We start from the raw sequence: 21,339 nt of genomic DNA on the forward strand, positions 1-21,339 counted from the left end.
CCATCCACCAAGCACACCAACTAGAGAGTTGCACATCATCCTCTATTTCTCTCCTTTCTTTTCCCACTCATGTCCAATGATCCCGGAACATCTTAGATCCTGTCTGTTCTGTGTCCTCAGCATTATTCATGATCTACAGTGGATAGATCCTAAGGTGATCCTCAAGGATCCATTTTCTGGTGTTTATGCCTTGGGGTTTTCTCCCCCTCAATGTGGGTGGGCCTTGTGACTTGCTTCTAACAAATAGAATATGACAAAGATGATGGAATGCTACTCCTGTGATCACCTTATGTTATATAAGATGCCATCTTGCTGACAGATGCCCTCTAGAGATTCTCCTTGCTGGTTCAACGAAATAACTGGTCATGTTGAGAAAGCCCACATGACAAAGAACTAGGGGCGGCCTGTAAGAGTTGAAGGTGGCCTCCAGCCAACAACCAGCATGAAGCCAAGGTCCTCAGTCCTACAAACACAAGGAAATGAATCCTTCAAACAAACTGAATGAAGTTGGAAGAGGATTCTTTCCCCAGTTAAGCCTCCAGATGGGAACACAGCCCAACTAACACCTTGATTGCAAACTTGGGACACCCTGAGCAGAGGACCCATCTAAGCCTACCTGGACTCCAGACCCACAGAAAATGTGGAATAATAAATGTGTGTCATTTTAAGCCACTAAGCTCATGATAATTTGTCACACAGCAATAGAAAACTAATACATGACTCTTCCCCTCTCTCCACAGGGATAGCTAGATAGCTATTGTTTCCGTTAAATTCTTCATTCTCCCCTGTCTGGATTTTGACAGGACTCTCTTAGCAGGTCTCACTGCCTCCAACACAGCCTCTTCAACTCTGCCATCAAATCAGCTTTTAGGGGCGCCTGGGTGGCTTAGTCGTTAAGCGCCTGCCTTCGGCTCAGGTCATGATCCCAGGGTCCTGGGATCGAGCCCTACATCAGGCTCCCTGCCCAGCGGGAAGCCTGCTTCTCCCTCTCCCACTCCCCCTGCTTGTGTTCCCTCTCTCATTGTGTCTCTCTCTGTCAAATAAATAAATAAAATCTTTAAAAAAATCAGCTTTCTAAAATAAAATATGATATGTAACTCTTTTACTTAAAATTAATAGGTGGCAACACATTGCCTGAGGATGTCATAAAAAACTCTTGGCTTGGCACACAAAGGATTTTGTAATGTGGCCCCCAGCCCTCTCCAGCTCTGCTTCCACCACTCATGTACATACAACCCTGTGCAGCTGGGTCAGTATCTTCAGAACATATCTAGGAGCCCATCACCTTTCACAATCTTTGCTACCACTACTACTGTGATCAAAACACCATCATCTCATGTCTCATTTAGATAATTGCAATAGCTCCTTGGCTTTTGCCCTTGCCTTTTTAAAATGCAGTCTTAGGGGCGCCTGGGTGGCTCAGTTGGTTAAGCGACTGCCTTCGGCTCAGGTCATGCTCCTGGAGTCCCGGGATCGAGTCCCGCATCGGGCTCCCTGCTCCGCGGGGAGTCTGCTTCTCCCTCTGCCCTCTTCCCTCTCGTGCTCTCTGTCTCTCATTCTCTCTCTCTCAAATAAATAAATAAAATCTTAAAAAAAAAAAAATAAATAAATAAATAAAATGCAGTCTTAGCAGAACATCCAGATAATCCTATGAAAATACAAGTCAGAACTGACTCCCTTCTGCCCAATTCTCTGCAATGGAAGGACTCTCCATCTCACCTGAGTCAGAGCCAAAGTTCTTTGAAGATCAGCAAAGCCCTGTATAAGATAGCTTCTCCCTTCTCCCTCCATGGCATCAACTTCATCTCCTACCACTCCAACCACACTGGAGCTACAAAGGGACAAGGTTTTAATTCATCTGAGGAACTCCAGCACTAGGCTATGAGGCTATTGTCTGGCACAAAGGGGGAATTCAATCAAAATTTTATGAATGAAGCTTTTCTTTATAAAAGCATCAATAAAATAATAATTATACAATTGAAAAGAATTATACAATTGAAAAGCATCAATAAAAAAATTATACAATTGAAAAGAATTCAGAAATAAAGAGCTAGATGGCAAAGAAATCCGCTTGGCTGAGATATAATTTTCTTTTTAAGTTGGTACCAAATTTTTTTTTAATTTCCCAGTACTAGTAAAGAAGAAAGGGGTGTATCCTTTTGCTGAAAAACTCTAACGAGACTGATTAGAAAAACAGAGAGAAGACACAAATTACCAATATCACAAATAAAAGAGTTGACATTACTGTAGATTCTACTGCTATAATAAAAGAAGAATAAAGAAATATTGTGGAAATTTTATGTCAATAAATTCGATGGCTTAAATGAAATGAATAAATTCCTTGAAGGACCACCGCTTCTTGAATGTCACCACTCATTCAAGAAAACATAGATCATCAGAATAGCCCTATATTTACTTACTTAAAAATTGGAATTTAGAGTGAAACTGGACCACTTTCTTACACCATACACAAAAATAAACTCAAAATGGACTAAAGACCTAAACATGAGACTGGACACCATAAAATTCCTAGAAGAAAACAAATTGCAGTAATTTCTTTGACATCAGCCATAGAAACACTTCTCTAGCTATCTCTCCTCTGGCGAGGGAAACAAAAGCAAAATTAAATATTGGGACTACACCAAAATTAAAAGCTTCTGCATGGTAAAGGAAACCATAAACAAAATAAAATGGTGACCTATTGAATGGGCAAATGATATATCCAATAAGGGGTTAATATCCAAAATATATAAAGAACTTACACAACTCAAGACCAAAAAAACCAAATAATCCAATTAAAACATGGGCAGACCTAAAAAATAGACATTTTTCCAACATATAGACAGAATATAGATACAGATGGCCCAGAAACATGTGAAGAAATGCTCAACATCATTAATTATCAGGGAAACACAAATTAAAGCCATAGTGAGATACCATTTTATATCTGTCAGAATGCTTAAAATAAAAAACACAAGAAATAGCAAGTGTTAGCGAGGATGTAGAGAAAAAGGAACCTTGTGTACTGATGGTGGGAATGCAAATTGGTGCAGCCACTGTAGAAAACAGTACAGAGTTTCCTCAAAAGAATTAAAAATAGAATTATCATATGATCTGGTAATTCCACTACTGGATATTTACCCAAAGAATACAAAACACTAATTTGAAAAGATATGTGCACCCCTATGTTTATACAGCATTATTTATGGTAGGCAAAATATGAAAGCACCTCAAGTGTCTATCAATGAATGGGCAAAGAAAATGTGATATCTATACATATATATTATATATTATATAACCTATGTACTATGGAATATCACTCAGCCATAAAAAAGAATGAAATATTGCCAGTTGCAACAACATGGATGTAGCTAGAAAGTATAATGCTAAATGAAATAAGTCAGTCAGAGAAAGACAAACACCACATAATTTTACTCATATGTGGAATTTAAGAAACAAAACAAATGAACAAAGAAAAAAAGAGACAAACAGAAAAACAGGCTCTTAAATACAGAGAACAAACATGGTTGTCAGGGGGAGGGGGCAAGAAGAATATGTAAAATAAAGGGAATTAAGAGTATGCTTACCTCACACCTCATGAGCACTGAGAAATGTATAGAATTGTTGAATCATTATGTTGTATACCTGAAACTAATATAATACTGTATGTTAATTATACTTGGATAAAAGTAAATAAATTTTTAAAATCAAAATTGGAATCACAGTTAAAAACATTCACATGATGAAAATTCAAGGTCCAGATAGTTTCACTGGTACATTATATGAAGCATTTAAGAAGTAAATAATAATGGAGCACCTGGGTGGCTCAGTCAGTTAAGCATCTGACGATTTGGGCTCAGGTCATGATCTCAGGATCCACACCCAGTGTGGAGCCTGCTTAAGATTCTCTCCTTCCCTCTCCCTTTGCCACTCCCCACCACTGCTCACAGCACTCTCTCTCTCTCTCAAAATGAAAAAGTAAAGAATACTAACTGTATACAAATTTTTACAGAAATTTTATTTCACAATAAGATGCTTTGAAGCTATTTGTATATATATTATCTATAGGTATATAAATATATAGATATGTATCCTTTTTGTGGCTGGTAGCATTTTATCCAACAAATATAGCATTTTCTGTTAATCCATTCTCTTGTTGATGAAGTTGTCAGTGCTGAGCATGAATTTACTGAGAGACTGTTGGGTTGGGGTTGGAAGAACACGCTCGAGCTAGGCTGCCTGGGTTCACATACAGTCCTAGCACTTACTAGCCACGCGACGTCGGGCGACAATTTTAACCTTTTTACGAACAGGCTTTTTTTTTTTTACCCTGATCTATAAGGGTATTAATTGTACTTACATCCTAGAGTTGTTATGAGGATTATCTGAGGTAATATTCGTAAAGTGCTTAGAAACATGACTGGAATGTAGTAAGTGCTACATGAGTGTTTGTTAAATACACACAAAAGGAACATCCTTGAAAGTGCTTCCTGGTGCATAGTTGCAGGGATTTGCCTAGGATATATACCAGAAATGAAATTTCAGGGTCAGAAGACAGGCGCTATCTCTTTTAATTTCAACCTCTCTTTACCCTTATGTTTTGGATATGTCTTTTTTACATCATATGGCTTTTTTCCTCCTCAGTCTGATCACCTTTGTCCTTTAATAGGAACATGTACACCATTTTCATTTCATCTAATTATACATTTGAGTTTAAAATTATCATCTTAGTATTTGTTTTCTATTTGTTCTATTTGTTTTATGATTCTTTCTCTTTTCTTGCTCTTATTTTGATGGAGCATATTTTATTCCTCTTTTCTCCTCAGTAAGCTTGGAAATTATATACTCACATACTATTTTTTATTCTTCCTTGGAGAGTATAATAAGTATAGTTGTGTACTATTATATATACATATGTATATATAAAATGCCTCTGTGTGTGTGTGTGCGCACGTGTGCATGTGTGTACCTCCACATCTTAGCTCACACCTTGATTCTTTATTCTCTTAGTGTCTTTTCAATGCCTTGAAACACTTCTTTTTCCAAATACCTAAAAATATATATTTTGTCCAGATTTTATTGTTCTCAGCAGGTGGACTGATCAGATTTACCTAGACCAAGAAAGTGGAAGCCTAAAACAGTTAAGTTTTCATCTCCAAAATGTAGTTTTTTTTCCATAAGATTAGAAAATTAGTCTACATGCCCTGAGATTGTACTAAAATGTCATTCACTGATATTTTTGTATCATTTCTACAATCTTAGTTTTAAAGGTTCAGGAATTTATATTGTGAAGACACTGAATAAAGCAATAACTTGCCTTGAAAAATGTCTGAACTGCAGTTATGATTTACCAGCCTACATAATTTGGTTCTTTATAAACAACGGTATCACAGTTGCCAGGGACACATCTTACCTAGCTCCTTTGTCCTGAGCCATCATAATAGATTTCCACCTACATTTTCAAGGACAAAACAATGGCTAACTTTCTTAACTATAGAGGATTTCAGAAAACAACTAGTAAGGCTGATATGAAACATATGCTAAGAAGGTAAAACCATGAAATTAAACATTTTTTTTATGTCAGTACTATTGTCCATTTCTTTACTACCCCATAAAGAATGGTTTGTAGGTTCGATACAACCCCCATCCCTAATGTGCTTCATTATTAAAACAACACTTAATTAAATGGGGAACAAAGCCAGAAATATGCCATGGTTTAGAGAAATCTCTTAGGTTATTTTCAGATGTTTCTAGTTTGGCAAAAGCCAAAGCATATTTTGTTGAGCACATTTTATTCCTATGTGTATTAGAAGGGAAATCTAACCCATGTGTTTTATTTCATTAATATTTTGCCAAGTTAAATGGTTCTTTTGCAAGATATATTTAATGTTGAGTTATTTTTATGAGGCTTTTTCCCTTGGATTATGAATTCATATGTCCCCTAAAGTAAGTATACTTTGATCCAAATATCTTGTAGTTATGAAGTCAGAAACCCACAAAACCCACCATTGTTGGGTGATTTCCCAACAATGCCAAATATAATATTTCATTTCTACCACTAACATCATGATTTTTTCCCTCATATTTGTCAATCAGCACTTTATTGAGAAAACAATGGAATTGTTCTTTTTAAGCCCTGCTTTTTGACAAATGTCCAAATAAGGCCATGGCCCAATTCAACATGGGCCGCTAACTTCAAATCATGGGCATACATCTAAGTGTATCCTTTGGATACTGACTGAATCACATCTGCAGTTACTTAAAGGTATGATATAAGTTGGCACATCAGAGAGCTTGATGAATACTAATCCATAGAGTGGCAAAAATGACAGGTGAAGATAAGGGGCAATGAGAATTTTCAATGTTGGTGGGAGTGCAAATTAACCAACTGCTTTAGAAAACAATGATTATCTAGTAAAGTTGCAGATGTGCATGCCCTCTAACCCAGTAATTCCAGTCCTAGGTATAGTCCCAAAGAAATTTGCACATGTAAAACAGGGGACATACACAAGAAAGTTCCTGGTGTCATAATAACAGTTCCAAGAAATTGGAAACAACTTAAGTCTGAATCAATAGGAAAAATGACTATGTATGTTGTGATATCCATACAATGTGATTGTAAAGAGCAATGGAAATGAGTGAAGTATAGGCATGTTATGTTATTAATATGGACAAGTCTTAAAAACAGAGTGTTGAATGATGAAGAACCAAGTCATAGTAGAAAAAAAATGCAGCATTATTATATTTATGTGAAGATTAAAAGTGTAAAAACAAAGAAGTTAGTGGTTAAGAATATATACAAATATGTAACAGTATAAACAAAAGCCATGCAATAATATAAATAAAATTCAGGATAGTCATTATTTCCCATGGGGTGCTGGAAAATGGAAGGGATAAGACATGGGAAGAACCTCTAAAGACTGCATCAGGGTTCAATTTTTTTTAAAGCTGTGTGGTGGGTCCACAAATTTTGGGTTTTTTTTAATCATGATTGTTATAGTTTAAAACTTATGAATATTATTTTGTATTTATTCAACCTTTAAAAATTAATTTCTAAAATGCAGATTTAGGCATGCAGTCAACATCCTGAATTATTTACCTACTGCTCCAATTCTCATGAAACTAAAACAAAAGGTACAGTCTGTCAGAGTTTAGTTATGTGTTTAATGCTTCTCTTCCTGCCCTGACTTTCCAAAAAAAAAAAAAAATCCCTTTGGGTTCTTTCTATGTCTTACACAGCAGGGCTATTTCTTATATTTTCGGATTCGATTAAATACTATCAGGCAGCTTCTGTCATTGCGCATAAGTAGTAGTGATTACTTCATCAGAAAAAAAAATCTATAATAACATGGCATAGTAGTTAATGTTTGACAAGCAAGTCTCAACGGTGTACTATAGCTGTCAGGACCGCCATTAGGAACCTGAAGACGCGGCGGGCTGAATTCTGCAAGGGAACAGAGTTCTCTCTCCGTCAAGACAAGGCTGAACTCTTGCCAAACAACAGGGACTCTACTCATTGTATAGAATCAATTATTCACAAATCCAAGGTGGCCAGGCTTCTTCCCTCCCCACCCCTTCCCTTCCTTTTTTCCTTCGGTCTCCCTGCCCTCTTCTCTCTCTCCCTTCTCCTTTCCTTCCTTTCTTTCTTTCACCAACTGTATTAAATATCCATTATGTGCCAGGTGCCAAATATTCATATATGCACTAGTGTCCCGAAAGAATTAATGGACCATGCTATGGCGAGCACTGTGAATTGTGTAAGACTGTTGAAACACAGACCTGTACCTCTAAAACAAATAATACATTATATGTTAAAAAAACAAAAAAGAAGAAGATAGTAGGAAGGGAAAAATGAAGGGGGGCGGAAATCGGAGGGGAGATGAACCATGAGAGACTATGGACTCTGAGAAACAAACTGAGGGTTCTAGAGGGGAGGGGGGTGGGGGGATGGGTTAGCCTGGTGATGGGTATAAAAGAGGGCATGTATTGAATGGAACACTGGGTGTTATATGCAAACAATGAATCATGGAACACTACATCAAAAACGAATGATGTAATGTGTGGTGATTAACATAACAATAAAATAATAAACATAACATAAACAATAAAATAAAATTAATTAAAAAAATAATTAATAGGACCTTCGGCATGGCATGCACTGCAGTCATACCCCCCTTCTCTCCCTGCACAGAATGTGATCGATCAAATGATATATCACGACTTTTACGGTATATAGAATTCTTCTGTCTTTTTTAAATTGTGAGTTTTACGATATATCCAAAAGAGTAAGAAAAAAACGTATATTTTTTAAAAATATAATTTAAGGGATGATAATAAAATCAACACTCAGGTGCTCACCATCCAGCTCAAGAAATAAACAGTAACCGAAGTGAACATGTGTGCCCCTCCCCAATTTTCCCTTCTTTTCTCCATCTAGAAATAATGCACTATTTGAATTGTACATCATCATAATTCTCCTGCTTTTCTTTAGAGTGGTATCACCTATGTGTTTATCTAAATACTTCATGTTTTTGAAATAATAATTGGACAATATATATTCTTCTGTAACTCAGTGTTTTTTACTCAACATTCTATTTTTGCGATTCAGCCATGGAGCTGTGGTCGATTACGGTTGCATAGTATTCCACTGCATGCCTTTGTCTCAACTGATTCAACCTCTCTTTGCTGATGGTTGTCTAACTTGTTCTGGTTTTGCTGTGACAGAGGGTCGGCTCTGGGCATCCTTTTGCATGTCTCCCCATGCAAATGTGCAAGTGTTTCTCTTGGGTATATATCTAACAGTAGAGTTGTTAGGTCATAGGATATGTGAATCTCCCACTGTCCTGGAAAATGTCTATTTTCCAAAATCTTGATGTACATTCCTACCTACAATGGGTGAGAGTTCTTAGTGCTACATCATCACCAACAGATAATAATACTGCTTGACTTTTTAATTTTTGCCATCTGGTGAGTGTGAAATTGTATCTCACCCTGATCTTACATTTCAGTTCTTTGTTACCAAGGAGTTTGAGCATCTTTTTTTTTTTTTTAAAGATTTTATTTATTTATTTGAGAGAGAGAGAGAATGAGAGACAGAGAGCACGAGAGGGAGGAGGGTCAGAGGGAGAAGCAGACTCCCCGCCGAGCAGGGAGCCCGATGCGGGACTCGATCCCGGGACTCCAGGATCATGACCTGAGCCGAAGGCAGTCGCTTAACCAACTGAGCCACCCAGGCGCCCCGAGCATCTTTTAATATTTATTGGGCATTTATATTTTTCTTTTGTGTACTGCCTATTTATGTTTTTTTGCTGATTTTGCTATTTGGCCATTTATCTTTTTAAAAATTATTCAGAAGAATTCTTTATATGTATTTTTGATATGACTTCTTTTCCAGATATGTGTATCACAAATATGCTTTCCCAGTTTGTGGTTTGGATTTCACCCCCTTTATGATATTTTCAAATGTCTTTTGAGATCTTGATTTTAATATAGTCAAAATTATAAGTCTTTTTGTTTATGCTCTGTGCTTTTTTTAAATTTAATTATGTTATGTTAATCACCATACATTACATCATTTGTTTTTGATGTAGTGTTCCATGATTCATTGTTTGTGTATAACACCCAGTGCTCCATTCAATACGTGCCCTCTTTAATACCCATCACCGGGCTAACCCATCCCCCCACCCCTCTCCCCTCTAGAATCCTCAGTTTGTTTCTCAGAATCCATAGTCTCTCATGGTTCGTCTCCCCCTCCAGTTTCCCCCCCTTCATTTTACCCTTCCTAATATCTTCTTTTTTTAACATATAATGTATTATTTGTTTCAGAGGTACAGGTCTGTGATTCAACAGTCTTACACAATTCACAGTGCTCACCATAGCACACACCCTCCCCAATGTCTATCACCCAGCCACCCCATGCCTCCCACCCCCCACCACTCCAGCAACCCTCAGTTGTTTCCTGAGATTAAGAATTCCTTGTATCAGTGAGATCATATGATACATGTCTTTCTCTGATTGACTTATTTTGTTCAGCATAATACTCTCCAGTTCCATCCATGTCGTTGCAAATGGCAAGATCTCATTCCTTTTGATGGCTGCATAATATTCCATTGTGTATATATATACCACATCTTCTTTATCCATTCATCTGTTGATGGACATCTTGGCTCTTTCCATAGTTTGGCTGTTGTGGACATTGCTACTATAATTATTGGGGTGCATGTACCCCTTTGGATCACTACATTTGTATCTTTGGGGTGAATACCCAGTAGTGCAATTGCTGGGTCCTAGGGTAGCTCTATTTTCAACTTTTTGAAGAACCTCCATACTGTTTTCCAGAGTGGCTGCACCAGCTTGCATTCCCACTAACAGTGTAGGAGGCTTCCCCTTTCTCCTCATCCCTGCCAACATCTGTCATTTCCTGATTTGTTAATTTTAGCCATTCTGACTGGTGTGAGGTGGTATTTCACTGAGGTTTTGATTTGGATTTCCCTGATGCCGAGCGATGTTGAGCACTTTTTCATGTGTTTGTTGGCCATTTGGATGTCTTCTTTGGAAAAATGTCTGTTCATGTCTTTTGCCCATTTCTTGATTGGATCATTTGTTCTTTGGGTGTTGAGTTTGATAAGTTCTTTATAGATTTTGGATACTAGCCCTTTATCTGATTTGTCATTTGCAAACATCTTCTCCCATTCTGTTGGTTATCTTTTGGTTTTGTTGACTGTTCCTTTTGCTATGCAAAAGCTTTTTATCTTGATGAGGTCCCAAAAGTTTATTTTTGCCCTTGCTTCCCTTGCCTTTGGTGATGTTTCTAGGAAGAAGTTGCTGCAATGCTTTGTGCTTTTTGTTTCTTTCTACAGAAATCCGTCCCTACACAGAGATCATAAATATATTCTCCTTTACTGTCTCCTAAAAGCTGTAAAAGTTTTACATTTCTCATTTAAGTCCTTAATCTACAAGGAATTGATTATTGTGTGTATGTCAGGATCTGTTTTATCTCATCATATAGTCAACCAAGAGCCAGAGTACCGTTCACAGGAGTTCATCCCTTCTTCAGGAATCCACACTGCCATAGCAATCTATACCATTTCCTTCTAGGGAAGGCCCTGTTTCTGGGTTACGTGTTTTGTTCCTTTAGGTACAGTCTATCTTTACACCAATACCACATTGTCTTAATTACTGTATTTGGTAGAGCAACTTGCCCCATCTCTTTGTCTTTCAAAATTCTACTGGCTATTCTTGGCCCTTGGAATTTCCACATAAATTTGAAAATCAGATTGTAACTTCTATGTAAAACACTATTTAGATTTTGATTGGAATAGCATGAAATTTACAGTTAATTTGAGAATCAATACTTATACAATATTGAATTTTCCCATCCATAGCATATGATAACTTCAAAATTATATCTTCTTCAATGTTTTCCAATAAATTCCTTTTTTCATATACAAATTGTACATTTTTTTTTAAAGATTTTATTTATTTATTTGAGAGAGAGTGAGAGAGAGAGCACAAGAGGGGGGAGCAGGAGAGGGAGAAGCAGACTCCCTGCCGAGCAGGAAGCCTGTTGCGGGACTCGATCCCGGGACTCCAGGATCATGACCTGAGCCAAAGGCAGTCGCTTAACCAACTGAGCCACCCAGGCGCCCCAAGTTGTACATTTTTAAACATGTTAAACAACTTTATTTTTTTTAAGATTCTATTTATTTATTTGACAGAGAGAGAGAGAGAAAGAGCACACAAACAGGGGGAGGAGCAGAGGGAGAAGCAGACTCCCTGATGAGCATGGAGCCTGAAGCAGGGCTCGATCCCAGGACACTGGGACCATGACCAGAGCCAAAGGCCGACACTCAACTGACTGAGCCACCTAGGTGGCCCTGTTAAACACTTCAGTATTAATGTATAATTGATGTACTAAAACTACACCTGTTTAATGTATATGATTTGAAGAGTTTGGACATACACATACACCCTTTCATGAAACTGTCACCACAGGCAAGCTTATAGACGTAGCCATCACCTCTAAAAGTTTTCTTGTGCCCCTTTGTTTTTGGTTTTGCTTTTGTGGTAAGAATACTTAATATGAGATCTTCCTTATGAACAATGTTTTTAGTGCACAATGCAATATTGTGAATTAGAGGGACTATGTTGTACAGCAGATCTCTAGAACTTACTCATCTTGCATTGCTGAAATTTTATACCCATTGAACAATAGCTCCCCATTCCCTCCTGCCCTCAGCTCCTGGCAACCACTATTCTATACTCTCCTTCTTTGAGTTGGACTATTTTAGATACCCCATATAAATGGAATCATGCAGTATTGGTCTTTCTATGACTGGTTTATTTCCCTTAGTATAGAGTCCTTTGGATTTATTCATGTGGTCACATATGGCAAGATTATCTCCTTTTTTAGGGCTCAATAATATTCCATTGTATATGCCACAAGTTCTTTATCCATTGATTCACCAATGGACATTTTGATTGTTTCCATATTTTAGCTTGGTAAATGATGCTGCAATGAACATGGGAGCACAGGTATCTCTTTGCAATCCTGATTTCAATTTTTTTGGCTATTTACCCAGAAGTGATGTTGCCAGATTATATGGTTGTTCTATTTTTAATTTTTTGAGGACTCTCCATACTGTTTTCATAGTGGCTGCACCATTTTACATTCCCACCAACAGTGCACAAGGGTTCCGATTTCTCCACATGCTTGTCAACTTTTGCCATCTTTTGGGTTTTTTGGTAATAGAGATCCTAACAGGTGGGGGTAAAATTTCATTGTGGTTTTGGTTTGTGTTTCCCTAATTATTAGTGATGTTAAACACCTTTGTATGTACCTGGTGGCCATTTGTATGTCTTTTTGGAGAAATGTCTATTCAAATCTTTTGCCCATTTTTTAATTGGGTTATTTGTTTTGTAGTTGCTGTTGTTTTGCTATTGAGTAGTTGGAGTTTCTTATATACTTTGGACATTAACTCCTTATCAGATATATGGTTTGCAAATATTTTCTCTCATTCTATACATTGCCTTTTCATTCTGTTGCTTATTTCTTTTGCTCTTCAGAAGCTTTTTTTTTTTTTTAAAGATTTTATTTATTTATTTGAGACAGAATGAGAGAGACAGAGAGAACATGAGAGGGGGGAGGGCCAGAGGGAGAAGCAGGCTCCCCGCCGAGCAGGGAGCCCGATGCGGAACTCGATCCAGGGACTCCAGGATCATGACCCGAGCCGAAGGCAGTCGCCCAACCAACTGAGCCACCCAGGCGCCCTTCAGAAGCTTTTAAATTCCTTATTATTTTTGCTTTTGTTGCCTGAACTTTCGGTGTCATTTCCAAGAAATCATTGCTAAGACCAATGTCAGGAAGATTGTTCCCTATATTTCCTTCAAAGAGTTTCGTAGTTCAGGTATTATATTTAAGTTGTATCAATTTGAGTTGATTTTTGTGTATTTAGTAAGATAAAGGTCCAGTGACTTTATTTTTGTTCCTATTGGAAGCAGTGGGAGTATAAACTGATATACTGTTTTGGAACACAGTGTGACATTACCTGTGACCTAGCAACTCCAGCCCTAAGTGCATCCCCAAGAGCTGGGTCATGGACACAGGAGACCTATGAAAGCAGCATTGTTCATGATATTAAAAAGTTCAAATGTCCATGAAAAGTATGGTGAATAAGTTATTGTGGTATATTCACTGAAATAGTATAGGAGTGAAAATATATAAACTAAATCTATTCCTATTAACGTGGGTCAATGCTAAAATCATAACATTGAGTGAAAAAGGCAAGTTACAAAGAACCCATGCAGTGTGATGCCTTTAATATAGAATTGAAGCTCAGGAAATTGAGATAATCTATTGTTTGGGGTACATGCACACATAGTAAGATTATAAAGGTAAAGGAGTGATCACCATGAAGCTCAGTAAAGTGGGTATCTGGGAAGGGGAGGGTTGAACAGGGTTGCTGTTGTGAAGACGTACTGGCAGCTTCAAAATGCTAGTTATTTTCTATTTCTTAAGCTGGCTGGACGGTATTCACAGGTCCTATTATTTTTAAAATATACATAAATATGTCTGTGTGTATAACTACGCATGCCATACATACATAGATAGTATACATACCTTTGATTCATGTTATAATTTGTTTAAAAATCTTCATGAAAATTTAATTTAAACTTTTAACAGGTGAAAATTATTTTTTGGTACTCCAAAGAATATTTTCATGGTTTTATGACAGCTCAAGAGTGTGTTCTGGGTGTGAGCTTCTTTGTATCTCTGTATACGGTGAGGTAATCACTAACCCCAGCTATGGGCTTTAAGATCTGTTCGCCTGTGTATTGTAAATTTCTGAAATTAACATTTGCTGATTGCTCTAAGAAAGAGATTCACAGAGCCTTGCAAGGTCCTCAGGCAGACCTGGGTTTGGCCTCCATGGAAGCGCTGATCAGTATACACTATGTGTCACTGAAACACAGTGTGGAAAAATAAATCTGTTGGGCTTTAACTTTTTTCTCCTCCCAGGCTTCTGGCTGGAGAACCACCCTTAGCCCATCTGACAAATGAAAATGGGATAAGTGACAAATTCTAAAATCTTCCTTTTATTTCCATGATTTATTCTTATCCTCTATTCTTCCATTTCTGCTTAAAATCATTTTAAAGAGCAACCTACATCTTTTCAACACATACACGGAACTGTCTGATAGGATGAATTGCATGAAACCTTCTTACCCAAGGAACATGTTCTAGCCTGAATTTTCCTAAAACTTCAGCCATTTGAAAATCCCTTTATGATTTTTGACATAACCATTTATTACATGTCCTATGATATAAGTCATACTTCCCTTTCAATTTGACTCACTTTTGCTATCCTCACTCTAAAAAATGATCTTAGTCAAATCACGAAGTTGTTGTGCTATTTCTATTTTATCTAATGTTCATCAAAGAGAATCGTAACTATTACTATTTTTAAAAGTTTGTCCATACAACACACTTGACCAAAACGTATTCTAGGTACGTCCGTGTGCTACATTTTGGGAAAATATAATGAAGTTTAAAAAGACAAAAAAAAAGTCTACCTCTCTCCCACCTCCTCTGCCCCCAAAGTACACACTCAACAGAAGGGCAACTGGCAGCCAGCTCCAGCCTCGGCATTTGCCAGACTGCCAGTCTTCTCCTTTGTCTGCCGCATGTTTCCCATTTGGATTTGCTTTCTGTCTTTTATTTGGGACTGCCATCTTTCCCTTGCCCAGCTCATTGTAGAAGGGGGTAAATTTATGCCCTGGGAAACCGACACTCCCGCAGCTGCAGTGTCGGCCGGTTGGCCAAGATAAAGTAGCAGAGCAGGATTAGCAGACTGGTGCTCAGGTTCCCGTTTATACGTGGGCCAAGTCACTGGGGGCATGTGTGGCTGCTTTAAAAGTGCGTTGTCCACCTCCCCATCGCAGCCTGCCAATAGCAGGGTGACAGAAGTCCCCATAGTCCTCTGTGACAATCCAATTCACGTTTCCTCAGTGATCATCCACCACTTGGGCTTCGTTTGCTCAAATTCTTCACCAAATTTCTAGCCGGGGCATTTCTGGTTTATTAAGCCCTGCTTCTTTCTTCATGGCATGGTGCAGCTCTGACCTAGTTTGATTAAAGAGCTTTTTTTTTTTTTTCCTCTCTTCTTTTTTGCTGTTCTTCAAGGTCAGATGGTTTAGATATTTCCAGAAGGCTGCCACTGCCTCTTAGTCCCACACATGTGTATATGATGCCATTGGCAGGGGCTTCCAGGCGCATGGCTGGGTCCATTAAGATTTAGTGAAGCCTGAAAAGGAGAATCAATGTTTCATTTACATCAGAAGGCTCAACATCTCATCACATCCTGGTGGACACAGGCTGTACAACATCTTAATACTAATCAGCTCTCTCTGACATTGAATTCTAAGGATTGGTATTTTGAAAACCAACAGTATTAGCTCTGGCCCTCCCCTCTCCTTTCAGACAATCATCTGCCCCTTGCTGGGCTGTACAATTTGACACTCTTGTTCAGCAACTTCTCACTCATTAAACTGATCAAGATACAAAACTCGTTAGTTAATTTTTCATGCACTTGGGGGATCTGGTTGCATATTTTAATGATCTGCTCTCAGATCGTGCTGATCAAACTGCATATTTTGTTGATTTGCTGTGACATATCCTTAACCACAGTGTTGCTCACACAGGGTCTTCAGTGATGTGAGCTGCATCCAGGAAGCTTAGAGTGGGTGCTGTGTGTGCTAATTGAGCCGGGCGGCTCTGCCGAGACATTAATGTGCTCTTTCCTGATTGATCTGAATAATAACCATTTGGAATTTTCATATTCCGTACCCCAGGGCTCAGATGGTATCAAAACCAATATTTACTAGAGTCGCATTTGTCCTACTTAGACCTTAAGGCACTTTTCTCATTTGCTTAAGGTTTGGTCATGAAAACTGGGGACTCCATACCACCAAAAACAACACACACCCGCACACACACACACACCCACCCACACACACACACACACAACCACGCATAAATGAGATAAACAAAGAAATCAGGGAATAAGTCAGAATGATAACAGAAAATAAAGGAAAACAGAAAGTATCTAAAATACTTTCTGTTTCTATCTAAAATAATCTTTAGCTAGACTCTCCGGATCCTGTGAACGTTGAGGGCTCAGAATTGACTCCATGCATTTGGAAAAGAAATAGTCCAACTGTGCTTCTCTGTCCCAAATCAGTGACTCCAAACTGAGTCCCTGAGGAAGAGTGGGTGCTCTAGGAGCCCTGCCGATGAGGAGGCAGAGCTGAGCTGCCCGGGCCTCTGCCAGCACCTCTTGTCCAGACCTCCACTTGGCTGTTCATGTGACTCTTAGGAAATAAATCAGGGTCTCCAGAACTTATTTCCTGTTTTTTTTAAAAAAGATGGGAGAGGCCACAGGCATCTTCGATTTCTAAATTCTGTGTAGTAGGAGGAGCCAGGTCATGGGTTTTGAAAAACATTTCCGCCAAGGGAAAATATTTCATATTATAGACAGATAGATTTTGCTTTAATACACTATCAAAACACATCAGAAATTAAAAATGGAAAATTAAAAATTAAAATGTGGTTTGAGAATGTGAGGTTGTCTTCTCAAGATATCCACAATAAGAGAGCATAAATAAACATGATTTTCAGCATGCCCCAAATGCCCTATAAAGGGCCAAATGGCAAATAGTTCCAGCTTTGTGGGCGATGTAGTCTCTGTCACAACTACCCAAATCTTCTATTGTGGTGGGAAAGCAGCCATTGAAGATGCATAAACAAGTGGGTGTGGCTGTATACCAATTAAACTGTACGTACAAAATCAGGCAGCTGGCCAGATCTGACCCAAGGGCTGTAGTTCATTAACCATCGGTCTAGAACAGTGTTCTATCATCCTCAGTTTACTCCTCCGTAAAATGAAAACATATTAGTACCTGCCTTGTAAGAATGTTAGGAGAATTATATGAGTTAAATAGTACTGGAGTCCTTGGAACTATGACTCACACATAGTAAGCTCTATGAAAATGTTGGCTACTTTTGTTACTATTAGTTATTATTTGGATTATATAATTCCTTTAATTCATTGTCTTGATGATTCAACTAATACTTATTAAGCCTCTACTCTTTGTCATTTCCTGTGCTGCATCTGGGTCTTCAAGAGTGACCTAACCAACCAGAGCCTTCTTGTCATGGAGCCCACAGAATGGTGGGGGTGAGAGATGAGGATAGAGATCATTATAGGTCATGACCACTTCTATAGACAGGCAGGCTCAGGAGCACAGAGACATCTGACCGAGACATGGGACATCAGTTGAGGCTTCTATGAGGAAGTGGTGGCTGAACTGAAATATGAAAAGCTAGTAGGACTTGGTGAGTCATGGGGATCATAACAGGTGAAGGCCACACTGGGAAAGGTGGGGAAGAGTGTTTAATCAGAGGAAACAGGCTGAGAAGAGTTAAAGATAACTGGATTAGGGAGTGGATGGAAGTAATGAGGAGAGAGACTAAAGAGGTGGCAGACCCTCATGAACCATCTTGAAGATTTGGGGTTGATCCTAAAATAAGGCTTGGATGAGTCAAGCTGAAGAATGGCATGTGCTCTAGATAGAATGCCTAGCAGCACATGGAGAATGGATTAGGTTATAAAACTGGGGTTAGGAAAAGCAGAAAGAAAACACTAAGAGGGGCACCTGGGTGGCTCACTCGTTAAGCGTCTTCCTTCGACTCAGGTCATGATCCCAGGGTCCTGGGATCGAGCCCCGCATCAGGCTCCCTGCTCAGCTGGAAGCCTGCTTCTCCCTCTCCCACTCCCCCTGCTTGTGTCCCCTCTCTTGCTCTCTCTCTCTCTCTCTGTCAAATAAATAAATTAAATATTTAAAAAAAAGAAAGAAAGAAAACACTAAGAGAAGGCAAAAGCATGTGACCAGGGAGAAAAGTGTATCAAGACAGGATGGAACTTTCTAGAGAGGGTAAGAAAGATAAGGTCTGTAAAGGATACATGAAAAGATGTTAAACATTGCTCATCATCAGGGAAGTACAAATCAAAACTATAATGAGATATCACCTCACACCTGTCAGAATGCCAAAATTTAACGACAGAGGAAACAATAGGTGTTGGCGAGGATGCGGAAAAAGGGGAGCTCCCTAACACTGTTGGTGGGAATGTAAACTGGTGCAGCCACTCTGGAAAGAAGTATGGAATTCCTCAAAAAGTTAAAAATAGAGCTACTCTATGACCCAGCAACTGCATTACTAGGTATTTACCCAAAGGATACAAAAGTACTGGTTCAAAGGGGCACCTGCACCCCGATGTTTATAGCAGCATTATCAACAATAGCCATATTATGGAAAGAGCCCAAATGTCCATCAACTGATGAATGGATAAAGAAGTGGTATATATGTATATACAATGGAATATTACTCAGCCATCAACAAGAATGAAATCTTGCCATTTGCAACAATGTGGACGGAACTAGAGTGTATTATGTTAAGAGAAATAAGTCAGTCAGAGAAAGACAAATACCATATCATTTCACTCATAAGTGAATTTCACTCATAAGTGGAGCTTAAGAGAAAAAGGGGAAGGGAGAAAAAAAGAGAGAGGGAGTCAAACCATAAGAGACTTTTTTTTTTTTAAAAGATTTTATTTATTTGAGAGAGAGAATGAGAGAGAGCATGAGAGGGGTGAGGGTCAGAGGGAGAAGCAGACTCCCTGCTGAGCAGGGAGCCCAATGTGGGACTCGATCCCGTGACTCCAGGATCATGACCTGAGCCGAAGGCAGTCGCTTAATCAACTGAGCCACCCAGGCGCCCAAGAGACTTTTAACCATAGAGGAAAAACCGAGGGTTGGTTGCTGGAGGGGTAGTGGGTGGAGGATGGGCTATCTGGGTGATGAGTACTAAGGAGGGCACTTGTTATGATGAGCGCTGGGTGCTATGTGTACGTGATGAATCACTAAATTCTACCCCTGAAACCAATATTACACTATATGTTAACAAGCTGGAATTTAAATAAAAACTTGAAACATAAAAAACAATAAAAAAAGAAAGATGAGGTCTGAAGACAAGTCATCAATGGCCCTCAAGAAAGCATCATAATAGAGTGATAAGGGCCAGCCTAGGTAATAAGGACCATGGTCACTAGGAATATGCACAGAGATCTATCTCAAGAAGTTTGAAAGAGAAATAGAAATTGAATGGCAAGTAAATATAGTTGGGATGGGTTAGACAGAGAAGAAAGTATATAGGAAGCTACTGACAAAGGGACAGAAAGGGGATAATTCATGGAACAGGGCACTGAAGAAGTCCCCAGAGAACGAGATCCAGAGCAGAAAGTAAGATCAGCCTTGGCAGAAAGGAAGGGCCACACCCCCCTGAGACACAGAAGAAAGCATCTACAATGACAACAAAAAATTTGTTCGCTGGATAAAGAAGGGGCAAGAAAAATTACCCTCATCTCCTTCAAAAGTAAAGGACGGGAAATGATTTACTGAGAGTGAGAAGTGGCATCATCGGGGCTGGGAACCTGAGGGCAGAGGACTAGGTCTGACTCAGACACTGTGGGGACTGGCAGGGAACAAGAAGAATGAATAAACAATTTGAGAGAGGCCTCAAGCTCCCTGACCAGATTTTGGGAGCACAAAACCATGATGGACTCTAACAGCATTGGTTGGGGATATGTTTCTCCTGAGAAACACTTGTCAGCCCAGATCAAGAAAAGACAAAAAGGAAAGTGTGAGTTACCCGGAGGTGTGAACTGGCAGGTGGGACTCGCAGAAAGCCAATGAGGAGAAGGATTGTAGGTGCTAGTGAGAGTGTTTCGGGGACAGTAGACGTATGATCCTGGCCAAGGAGACAGCCAAGTCAAGCCAGCAGGATGGTGTGAATGTAGGGAAGGTGGTAGACACCCAACTTCAACATTAGAATCATTAAGCTGGTTTTGTTTCTTTTCCTAACATTTACTAGAATGAATTTCCAAAGCTCACTGAACTATCATTTTGTGATATGAAAAAACAGGAGAAACTTATCCCTTATAGTGATTAAAAAGAGGCAAAAGCCTTCCAAATGTTAGTTAATTCAAATGGAGTTCCCCATCTGAGAACTGTTTCACAGAAGTTGTGTTTAAAATCCAGGTTGTGAAAAAATAAATAAAATAAAATAAAATCCAGGTTGTGGACTTCTTCACTGAATGAGAAAGAGGTGGAGAGCCATCCATCAGCAGGTCTCCCTGAGGCCTCCCAGGAAGGAGTGCCTTCAGCCTGGTGCACCGTCCTCAGACCCCAGGCACGCACCACCCAACCTCTCTTCCCTGCTTGAGAGTCTTAGTTGCATCAGTGCCTCTTGACATTTTCAAATACTTGCATTTTTGGCAGCGCATTTGAGGGAATTAAAAGACAAACACTTTTGTTGTTTGTTTAAAGCAAGTTTCAGAAAACGTCTTATAATTATCCTGCTATTCTTTCATTTGCTCATTGGCAGCACGCCACCCCTTGAGAGGAAATGGTTACTGCCCCGAGAGTGTTCTTTTTTGTCCTCCTGGGGTACAACTCTTCTGGGTTCCAGCAAATCTGTGCCCTTCTTGTGGCCCTGGCTTGATTTCCCGTGGATGCCTGCACCTGTCATTCACTGCAAGTTGACCCCAGCCCCAGCCACCCACCCAAAGAGCCCTGACTGACCCCACCTCAACTGTAGTAGTAAAAACAAATTGGCCACACTGATCCAAATGTGTCTGGACACCTTGGGCAAAACACACACACACGGAGCAGGTGAGCAAGTGGAACCTGATTCGCCGTAGCTGGTGTACCTCGCAGAGAGGT

The sequence above is a fragment of the Mirounga leonina genome, unplaced genomic scaffold (genome assembly GCF_011800145.1).
Source record: "Mirounga leonina isolate KUSES-001 unplaced genomic scaffold, KU_Mleo_1.0 Mir_115, whole genome shotgun sequence".
Lineage (NCBI taxonomy): Eukaryota > Metazoa > Chordata > Mammalia > Carnivora > Phocidae > Mirounga > Mirounga leonina.